The sequence below is a fragment of the Neofelis nebulosa genome, chromosome 4 (assembly GCF_028018385.1).
Source record: "Neofelis nebulosa isolate mNeoNeb1 chromosome 4, mNeoNeb1.pri, whole genome shotgun sequence".
Lineage (NCBI taxonomy): Eukaryota > Metazoa > Chordata > Mammalia > Carnivora > Felidae > Neofelis > Neofelis nebulosa.
In genome coordinates, this window is record NC_080785.1 from 37,219,071 (window position 1) to 37,229,432 (window position 10,362).

At 34.5% G+C, this 10,362-nt stretch overlaps 1 long non-coding RNA gene across 1 annotated transcript in view; it reads left to right on the forward strand.

The window, feature by feature from the left end:
• Positions 1-2,382, forward strand: part of LOC131509111 (uncharacterized) — an 82,201-nt gene extending 79,819 nt beyond the window's left edge. Inside the window, exon 3 of the long non-coding RNA XR_009260292.1 lies at positions 2,269-2,382. This is a non-coding gene — a long non-coding RNA (uncharacterized LOC131509111). The remainder of the gene's footprint in view (positions 1-2,268) is intronic.
• The last annotated feature ends 7,980 nt before the right edge of the window (positions 2,383-10,362 follow it).

Below are 10,362 nucleotides of genomic sequence, written 5' to 3' on the forward strand. Positions count from 1 at the left end.
TAAATTATAGTATATCCAATGTTATGACCTTGATAAACATGATAATGTAGTGATGTACTACTTGATATTGATGCTTATTCTGATCATAACTAATATCTATAAAGATATAGTAAATGAGATTATAGCTCATATTACCAGGTAAAAGTGAAAATTGAGGAAAATTAACATTATCATCATCTTGACATCCAGCATTTATATACATTTACTATGGAGTTTTGATCTAACACATTCATTTTATTTTGGCAATAGTTATCACTCATTTTTATTGAGCAGTCATTTCCAACTTGGGAAATTCTACATTAAGCACTTGATAAAGCAAAGATTTATTAAGGTTCTCTGATCTGGCCTGGAAGGATATCATTTCTGTGTAGCAATCCTGGTGAGCTAATGGGAAATGAAATAGTTAGAATTTATGAAACGTCATTTGTTTAGTAGAAATTATATATAAAATGTATGGCAAAGGTTACATTCAATCAGCAAATATTTATTAAATATCTATTATAAGCAAGGAGCTGGGAATATATCTATGAACAACATAGACAATGTTATCACTTTTAAGGGGATAAAATTATGAGTAATATTTAGAAGAGATATCTGATAGACAAGTAAAAAAATAAATAACACAAGTTCAGTTAGTAAAAAAAATCAATGCAAAATGGGTTGGAGAACAGAAGACTAGGTGCAAACTAGAAAAATAATTAAGTGTGCCCTTAATTATTTATTTGATAATTTGAAAAGGTTGGAATCTACTTATGTAGGCACTTCTGTAAGCAGTTAGAGATTTATATTCAGGCAGTAGTAGGATATTGGTGTAATATCCTTTTGGATTATAACTTGTGCCATTATAATGAGTTACCAGCTTTCTCTGAGTTTTAAAAATCAAATACTAATGAAAACAATAACCCATCACTACAACTGTGCCTCACTATCTAAAGCTTTGAATGGATTTGTATAACCAGGATGCTGAAATGTTTAACTCAGTAGGACATAACATGAAATTATTTTGCTTTTTTCATCAGCCACTGCCCCAACCAGGACTAAGTTAAATCTCATTTCCTTGATGAGCAGCACATCTTCTAAGAATATCTGAGCAGACTTCCTTAGCTTCCCAGTCATCTACAGTTATTAAAACCTCAGTCACTCATCATCCAGTTTATCTCCTCCTAGCTAGAACCTGAGTCAGGGAAAGGGGAAGAAAATTGTTTTTGCTACTTTACTCTTTATCATGCCTCTGATTCTAGCTTCTTAAATTTGGAATCAGGAAGAATGGATTATAGAGAAAAGGCAAAATTATTTTTTCTTAACTGAGTGCTCTGCTGGGCAATGCTGCTTTTTGGGGTATTACTGATTAACCCTGTATGAGAAGTGACCCATGCTGGTCCTCTTCTAGGGAATGTGCCTTAGCAGTAGCTCCAACTTAGCCCTGTCCAACTGTCTTCTAATTCCAAAATAAACTTCTAGTTCCAAAAGCCCACTCTTAGCTTCTTGCTGCTGGGTCCCAAAAATACAATTGAAATTCAAGTATCATTGGCTGTATCCATTTAATCACTAGGAAACTGATGCATGCTTTCCATACCAGATAGTGGAAGCAGAAGTTTTGATGGTTTGGAGGCTGTTGGACACAACAAATGCTAAATTAGAGAGTGCAATGGGGGTCTCACTTGAATACTAATAATTCCAAAATTAAAGGGAGAATAGTGGTAGTTAGGTATTGTGGTGGAGATTAGTCGATGTGACACATGCCCACTTTATGATCAAAGGACCTTTGACTCCCCAATATTCTTAGGCCTTTTTAATACCCATCATAGCCCAGGAAACACAAAAGGGAGTAAATAGTGTCATTTTAATTTTTTAAGTTGAAGACACCAATTGTTTTCCAGGTTGAAGATACAATATAAAATATCTAGGAGGTAAGAGATGGGAAAATGTTGAGTGGAAAAGGGAGATCGTTGAACTGAGTTAAACAAGTTAAAGTATGTCACTAACACTAGTAGCTCATCATTTAAAGACACAACTTGTTATATAGATGCTGCTTTAGGAAACATTCCACACCCTTTAAAATCATTTCTATACTACTGAATATTTTTGTTACAAAATACAGTTACCTTATTAAAGAGGTGATGAATAAACAAAATCCCTCTTTGATATTGTACCTGTTTTCTCTTTTTTATGTCTTACTGTAGTTGTGAAACATGCATATTAAAACTATGTTTTGGGTTGGCTGGGTGGCCAAGTCAGTTAAGTGACCAACTCTTGATTTCTGCTCAGATCGTGATCTAACGATTCCTGAGATCAAGTCCCGCATCAGGATCTGCACTGACAGCACCATGCCTGCTTGGGATTCTCTCTCCCTCTCTCCCTCTCTATCCCTCCCCACTCATACTCTGTCTCTCAAAATAAATAAATAAACATTTTAAAAAATAATAAAAATAAAAATAGAACTATGTGTAGAAAATTTTTTGAGTTCCTTGAAGAAAATCAGTCTATAAATACAAGGGTCTATTATTACTATATAGTGTGTGTTAGACAATAAAAAGTCCACATGACTCAGTTGTATTTACATGGCACTTTTATTAATTTATTTTTAGCTCAATTGTCTTTATAATAGCATAAGGTGCCATTGTGTGAATAATGCTCTATTTATTCAGAGCCCACAAAAATCTGTGTGAATAATGTACTTAGCACTCTAGATCACACCTGATTAATGCCAGTATAAATTAAATACTGTTCTATTGCTGTGAGAAATATTGGCTCTACTTATTTATCATCATGTTTGTCTTTTTTTATTATGGGAGCAAAAGAAAAGAAGTTTGAATATGCATGATTATGGAGAGTTTGCTGGTCAAATATTTAAATTTCTATTCTCATTATTGGTATACTATCTGGCCAAGTGAGGAAACACATTGGTCTCTTTTTTCTGAGATGTCTGTCTCATTTGGGAACAAAGAAATGACAAGCTCACCCAAATGATATTTACAAATATGCTATGAAATACTACTCACTTTGTCTCTTTGGTGTATATCCTTCTAAAGTGGATTATACACATTCCAATATTCTTAAGACTAGATAAATACAGTTACATTTGCTTGAGACAAAAGCAATATAAAGTAAGATTACTAGAAGTAGTTATTGAAAGGAGAAAATACATTCCAGGAAGCAAAAAAGAAATACAATAAACTTAAAATTATTTAAAACAAAAGCAACTTAAACTTAGTGGAGATAGGTGCTAGGAAGGAAGAGGCATATACCAAGAAGTACAGGAGTAGTAGGGGAAGACAGGCAGGAGGTATTGAAAAAAAGACTTCCTCTTTTAAAAGTTTTCATACCCTCCTCTTTATTTGGGGACTAGAGAGAAAGTACTGTATTTTAAGGCTACCATTAGGAAGGTTTAGGTACATTGGTTTTTCCCTTTAAAAATGAAATTACAGCATCTGCTTAAGTATAATAGACTAGCTTCTTCTGTTTATCTCCTATAACTACTCAAACTCCATTAAAGTTAATGTAAAGAAATAATAAAGTATTAGACAAAAAAGAAAAAGTTGCAGAAAAGGTGAAAAATGAATGAAATTTTCCAACACAGTTTTGAAAGATGGATATCAGAAGGATGATTGGTAACTAACTTAAGGTAGAATTGAGGCAGTCTTAAGGTAAAACAAAAGAGAGAAAGCAAATCAGCACAATTGCTCCCAAGAACCCCTGAAAAACAGTGATTAAAAGCATGAGCTATGACAGGAGATGGAAAATGAGATGGTGGTCTTATTTAGAGAAACTAGGTCCATGGGGCTCCTGATTCTTCCTGTGAAGCTCGCTATGATAGCCTTTATCCCTAAAGGTCACACTCCTTCAAATATGGTGAATGAAAACAGACCCAGGACAGGGCACATAAGACATTTCAGGACACCATAAAGATTTTCTGAATAAAGGAGACCCAAAGCGTGGTGGACACAAGACAGGTCACCAACAATAACTGAAAAACAGAATATAGTTCAGATTTCCTCAAGAATAATGCTGGAAATTAGAAAACAATGAAGCAGTATTTTCCAATTTCTGAGGGCAAATAATTTAATATTTGGTAAAAATAACCAGCCAAACCATCCATACCCAGCAAAAACTATCAATCAGGTATGACAGTAAAATAGAGATACTTTCTAATGTCCATGGGCAAAAATATATATGCCCAGTATATCTTTTCTTAGGAAGCTAATAAAGGGTAAGTATCAGCAAAATATGGAAATAAACTGAGAATAGGGAAAATCTAGGATTTAGGTAATGGGTGATCCAACATAGAAAACTGTCAAAGTCCAAGGATGACAGTTTATTCTAGGCTGAGACAGAATCAGTCCAAACTTGACAGAGGATGAAGATATAAGAGGAAAATCTTTCCCAGGAAAGGCAATGGACCTCAGATGAGATTGAACATTTGAAAAAATATTTTAGGTATTTGGTAGATCTTTGAAAGACTGGGTAAAAAAATTAGTGATAACTGCATCACTCATCATTAAAATTAAGAAGTACCTAGATAACTAAGCAAGTGAAAAAAATTAAATATAGCTTGTGAAAAAGATATTCTAGTTCATTATTTTGGTCGGTTCAGCAAAGAAAAGAGTTGCACAGTCTTGACTGTATACACTGAGTATTGTTTAACCAAATATACTGAGAACAAAGAGGGAGCAGAGGTGAGGGAGGGAGGTGTACAGTAGTTTAAAAACATTAACTAATTAACTAGCCATATATTGAGAAATTAAGCTGGCTCTGTATAATATTGATAAATTAAGCATAGCTATATAAATATATTATTTAGGAATATTTAAGTTAATGCTTGAAGAAAGAGCTAAAAATGTTAAAAGATCTTGCCTTTAGGGAAGAAGTCTGGTGGTGGCAGTGAAAAAAAGTTGGGCAGAAAACTGACATTTTTGTAAATATAAGCAATTTAGTTATTGGTGACTTGTTAACTCTGTATTGGCACCTCTTTGATCAAAATACCTCATGCAATTACAATTCCTGATTTGAGCATCTCTATTTGGGAGCTATTTCAACCACAAACTCAATGGGATGTTATCTGTATATGTGAAAGCTTTCTAGTTTAGGCATTAAACATACCCACATAGAGCAAACGGCCAAACGCCCAGAATGGCAAAGTATTAGGCAATGTGTTTAATAATGTCATTGGGATTTTCTTCCTACACCTGGGAAAGTTCCATGAAGTAGACCTAGTCTATTTTTAGATTGATAACTTTGCCTGAAAATGCAATCACTTTAGAAGACTTCTTGATTGCCTTCTGGATTTTTTATCTATTCCTATTATTACTGGAGAAAACTAAGAAGTTAGTGTGAAAGAAAGGAGGTAATATTTAAAGATATGTTACACCTCAGGCTTCCCAAGAATTCCTCAAATTCTTGAAGATCTTATATGTCTCTGATCTATTAAGTGTTTTCTGAGCATATATCGTCAAAATCCTCTGCTAGGAGGTAGGCTTAGGATACGCTTTATAGTCTAGAAATACGTTCCAAACATCACACTAGCTTGAAGAAAACCTCATTAAAAATATTAAAGAAATATAAATAATGTTTGAAATGATAGAATAAAGATGATCCTTTTGTTCCAGAGAGCTTACAGACTGATTTTTGTTAAGTTAATTAAACAAGGAGACCACTAGACTAAGGTGGCTCTAATGCCATGGCAACCTACTAAGCAAACCAAACTCTAAGCCTGTAAATAAATACAAAATCAAAACCTTGGGGCACCTGGGTGGCTCAGTCGGTTAAGCGTCCGACTTGGGCTCAGGTCACGATCTCACTGTCTGTGAGTTCGAGCCCCACGTGGGGCTCTGTGCTGACTGCTCAGAACCTGGAGCCTGTTTCAGATTGTGTGTCTCCCACTCTCTCTGACCCTCCCCCGTTCATGCTCTGTCTCCCCCTGTCTCAAAAATGAATAAAACGTTAAAAAATTAAAAAAAAAAGCCTAAGAATAATCAATAATAAACCATCAACTAGGTTTTAAGATACAACCAATCAAATAGTTTCCTTGCTTTGCTTCCACCTTTTCTCTATGAAAGTCTCTCCCCAAGCCCTTGTGAATGGAATGCTCTTAGCCACTTCTTTGGCACTGCTATATTACAATCACTTGTTGCTCAAATAAACTCTTAAAATGTTTAATATGCCTCACTTTGTCTTTTAAAATTCAATGAATTTCAGCTTGGTCAATTTTAATTTAGAATTTACATAGTTTGGAAAATAGTTATTTGAAACTTTGAAAAAATAGTTACATTAGATACATCAATCTATGCAAAAAGGAAGACTAGTTTAAAAACTGTATGCGATAGCTAACATTACTGTTCTGTTACAATTCAGAAGAAAGCTTGGTGTCATATTTTTGCATCACTGTTCCACTAATAGATCTACTCGGTCCTAAAATATTAATTTGTTAGCTCATAAAACAATATATTTTTTTTCTTTTTGCAGATAAATAGCTAATCAGTGGGAAAACAATCCAGAATTTTGTGTAAGAGAAGGCACAGGTTGATTCAGAAAGATTCAAAAGGGTTATTTTCCAGAACAACCTTGGAAATAATTTATTTAACTGCCTTATTGAGTGGATGTAATGAAATTTTGGAGTGGTAGGGGGGTTTGGAGCTGACAGCCAAGAAAGAATTCTTGAAGACATCTTTGGTGCAAAAAGGTGACTTTATTAAAGCATGGGGACAAGACCCATGGGCAGAAAGAGCTGCACTGGGGTTGTGAAGAGTAATTGGTTACATACTATGGAGTTGGGGGAGGTAAAGTCAAGAGGAAGTTTCTTAAAAGGATTTTCATATACTAAAGAATATTCACAGGATACTGGAGGGCTAGCTATTGTCAAGCTAAGGTTGTTTTTCCCTCTAGCAAAGCATTACCATTAAAATAGTAGAGAGTTCCTGGAGAAATGTATACTCTGCATTTGCTTCAAGTATTTGTCAAGGGCTGTAGCTTATACAGAAATTTAATTTTACCTGCTATTTTCTTCTTCCCCATATCACTATAGAGGGGAAGGTGATGTTGGGGCTCCAGGAAATGGAGTCTACAGGTTTCTGGAGATTAGGCTATTGATAAGGTTGCCTTTTTCTTGAAATTTACTAAGATATTTGTAAACTGAAGGGGACTCATGTCCTGCAGGACTCTAATCTCTATCAATCAACCATTTGTTTTCTTTCCTTTCCTTTGTTTTTGGGCAGCCAGGAGTTCCTGAGGAATATTACACATATCTCACCTTGGGGAGGGTGAGGGCAGTGTGCTAGCTTGTAGTTTGCCCTCAGCCTGCCTTATGCTCTCTCATCACATGCATTACTTTGGATTAGCAAAACATAGGAGTAAATAACCCATGAATAGTCAAAAAAATGTGGTAAGGCTAAAAATTTTTGCCATTTTGACAGTTGACTCAAAACATTCTCCTTAGAAATGCGTTTTACCTGGTTATTGAGTAGCTTCTCTTAAGTATGCTAAAATGTTTGATTTTTAATTTAGTGCTATTTCTTTTTAAATAAGAGCCCACACAGAGTGAATGTAGGTTGTCACTTTCTGGGGCATTGTGTTAATTTCATAATTACATAGTCTTGTATGACCGTATTTCAAAAGATGTCAGGGTGATTTATTTTTTGTATTTCTGGTCATTGAGAATGTTCATTGCTTATATGAAAGACCTTAATGACTACAGCCAACTTCCAATAGAAAGGCAATAAATTCTACAGGTAGTTGTCCCTCCAACTCTGAATTATCTTTGTGTCAGTGATTACTTCTAATATACTTGCTTTATTTCAACCCACGTGTCCCTGATCTAAATCACTTGAAGAATCTCATTGGTGGAAGGGGCCTTGAAGGCCACCTCATGGAATTTCTATTAGAGACAGCAATCTCCTCTATCCAAGACTTATGTCTATGGAAGACAACTGGGACAGCTCACCTATGACGGAATGCCCCTCAGATGAAGGGGTTTTTGTTCATCCATTTCTCAATTCCTTTATTCACTCAATCATTTATTTAAGTGTTCAGTCTTACATTGTCCAAGTCTCTTTAGAATTTTAAATTTCGGGGCGCCTGGGTGGCGCAGTCGGTTAAGCGTCCGACTTCAGCCAGGTCACGATCTCGCGGTCCGTGAGTTCGAGCCCCGCGTCAGGCTCTGGGCTGATGGCTCAGAGCCTGGAGCCTGTTTCCGATTCTGTGTCTCCCTCTCTCTCTGACCCTCCCCCGTTCATGCTCTGTCTCTCTCTGTCCCCAAAATAAATAAAAAACGTTGAAAAAAAAAAATTAATAGAATTTTAAATTTAAAAGAGTAATTAAAAACAATCATGATCTCACAGACAGGTGATCCTGTTCACAAACCATCTTAGATGATGAGATTATGGTATGTATATTTTAGGAGCAAATACAAATTAAAAATAAAAAGCTAATTTTCCCTGTTAAAGTTAAGGGAAGATATGCAGCCTACCCATTTCTTAGGGCATTTTTATCAACTTGTAATTGTAAATTCTTTCTCTGCCCCTTTGAGAAGTATGTAACTCTTTTAAAAAGCCCCTTGCCAGTTTTACAACTCAGGAATGCCTTCCTCAAATGTCTGCTAGCCATCTCTTTGGAATGTAAACACCAAGGCCTACAGCACCCCACCTCCCAGTTTTTGTGGGAGGTGGAGTTTCTGTGGGAGGTGGGAGCCTAGCTCCAAGTTGCAAAACTAATTGCCCCTCATAAAGATGTGAGGAATTCTTTTTCCTTTGTATAAACCCAGTTACCAGGTGAATTTAGGATAAACTGTGTGTGACAAATAGTGCTGTCAAGTTCTCTTACTTGAGGACTAATTATTGTTTATATTGAAAACATGCATGAAATGAGTTGTATCAGTAGGGCCATATAAAATGGCGAGATTTCTTTCTGTCTTTGAATCTCTTAGTGGGTTTCCTGTGATGTGCATCACATTCCGGTCTAATGCTTATTCAATAATAAAATTGTTTTCTTTCTCTTCTATCTTTGTGGAGAGGCTTTATGAAATGGAAAGATTTTGTTTTTAATTATATTATTTCCCCTACAATATTCGAATGTTTCCCAAATACAGCTGTGAATATGAGTCATTTGAGGGACTTAAAAACTAATTCCTTCCACAGATCTGCTGAGTTAGAATTTCTCAGGGCCTAAGAATTTGCGTTTAAAAATAAATGCTTCTGGTGATTCTGACGGATGGGTATTGAGATCTTGGACTAATTTGATTATTTGTATTGACTTACATAAATAACTACTAAGTTTGGGCATAGGAGACATTTTGTGTAGAACAAAAAGATAAATTCTTTGAGAGTAGAGGCTCTACTTTATTTGGATCTTGACTCCTATACGCAATTAGGTGGTAATGGCACTTGGCATATAGCCGTGACTCAATAAATCTTGCTTTGTTTGTTGGCATTTTGAAAAGCCAAGAGGAAAAAATTCTATAATCTCTCTCATAAATTTATTCTAATTTCTCTCTTTTTTATCCATCCTTAGCTATTTATCTTAGATTCCCGATGTTCCCCTTAAAGTCCCATCATCCTTTGTTAGTATACTATTTAGCCTCCCACATTATAAACTTAGTAGTTTTAAAACTTAAACTCTACCTTGAATTATTATTATTTAGGTCAATCTAGTTCATTCATATTTAAGTACATAAGAAAGCCAAGAAAAACAAAATTAAACTTTTGAATCATTGTTAATTTTCTTATCACTTGTGAAAAGTGATAGTGCTATAAAATATTTTCAGTTGTATGGCATCTTTTATTAAAAAATTCACCCATTTATTAATGTAATATCATAGTTTGTGAGATTCATAGACACTATAATCATTTTAAGAGTAGGTAAATTTAGTTTGCAGAGTAACACAGCTGTGCATTTTTTTTCTTTAAATATTTAAACTAATTAAAACATTTGAACTGCCAAATAACTGTCAATATTCAAGTTTATTTCTAAGTTTTTCTCTGTCACCCTAACATAAGCTTTATTATGACAAACTTTTCCAAGTTAATATATGTGTTTATGCCGGGATTTATTATCAACAATATGCATTCATAATTCTGCCCCAACTCTTTATTAAACAATGGGCAACTGAATCTTATAAAAAGGATTGAAGTGTCACAACCATTTGTTAATTGTAAATAAACTACATTATGTAATTTTTTGTGGTTTCTCTAAAAGATTTCCTGGGTTGAGCTCATCAGAATTACTCATTGTTAAAGTAGCACCTCAGGATTTAGTTCTTAGACTCTATTTTATAAATATAAATATAAATATAAATATAAATATAAATATAAATATAAATATAAATATAAACATAAATACAAATACAAATATACATATAAATATAGTTATTTA